We start from the raw sequence: 1,140 nt of genomic DNA on the forward strand, positions 1-1,140 counted from the left end.
TTGCCAAAATAACAGTTGTGGCATATCAAGAAGCTGACTAAACAGCATGATTGTTACACAGGTGCACCTTGTGCTGGGGACAATAAAAGGCCACTCTAAAATGTGCAGTTTTGTTACACAATGCCACAGATGTCTCATGTTTTGAGGGAGCGTGCAATTGGCATGCTGACTGCAGGAACATCCACCAGAACTGTTTCCAGATAATTTAATGTTAATTTCTCTACCATAAAGCAGTCTCCAACATTGTTTTAGAGAATTTGACAGTACGTCCAACCGGCCTCAACAGCAAACTATGTGTATGGTGTCGTGTGGGCAAGTGGTTTTCTGACGTCAACGTTGTGAACCGAGTGCGCCATGGTGGCGGTGTGGTTATGGTATGGGTAGGCAAAAGCTACGGACAACAAACACAATTGTGTTTTATCGATGGCAATTTGAACGCACTGGGGTACCGTGACAAGGACCTGATGCCCATTGTCGTGCCATTCATCTGCCGCCATCACCTCATGTTTCAGCATGATCATGCACAGCCCCATGTCACAAGGATCTGTACACTATTCCTGGAAACGGAAAATGTCCCAGTTCTTCCATGACCTGTATACTCACCAGACATGTAACCCATTGAGCATGTTTGGGATGCTCTGGATCGACGTGTACGACAGCGTGTTCCAGTTCCCGCCAATATCCAGCAACTTCGCACAGCCATTGAAGAGGAGTGGGACAACATTCCACAGTCCACAATCAACAGCCTGATCAACTCTATGCGAAGGAGATGTGTCGTTCTGCATGAGGTTCATGGTGGTCACACCAGATACTGACTGGTTTTCTGATCCACGCCCCTACCTTTTTTAAAGGTACACCACATGGGATATTTTGTTTCAGCTCAAGAAACATGGGACCAACACTTTACATGTTGCATTTTTATTTACTGTTTGTCAAATTATAATTATTGTATTCATTTGTTGTATTCAAGTTGTATTCAAGTTATATAACAACATTCTAACCTTCTTGACAATTATCTAGTGCAAATATGGCATTATTTCACTATTTGTATCCGTTTGGATGAGTTTCAATTGGGGACTTTTATTTTGAATGCGAACCGGAAATTCCACTATTGTGGTTCATCCTTATTGTGGCTAGCTT

Source organism: Oncorhynchus nerka, linkage group LG12 (assembly GCF_034236695.1).
Source record: "Oncorhynchus nerka isolate Pitt River linkage group LG12, Oner_Uvic_2.0, whole genome shotgun sequence".
NCBI lineage: Eukaryota > Metazoa > Chordata > Actinopteri > Salmoniformes > Salmonidae > Oncorhynchus > Oncorhynchus nerka.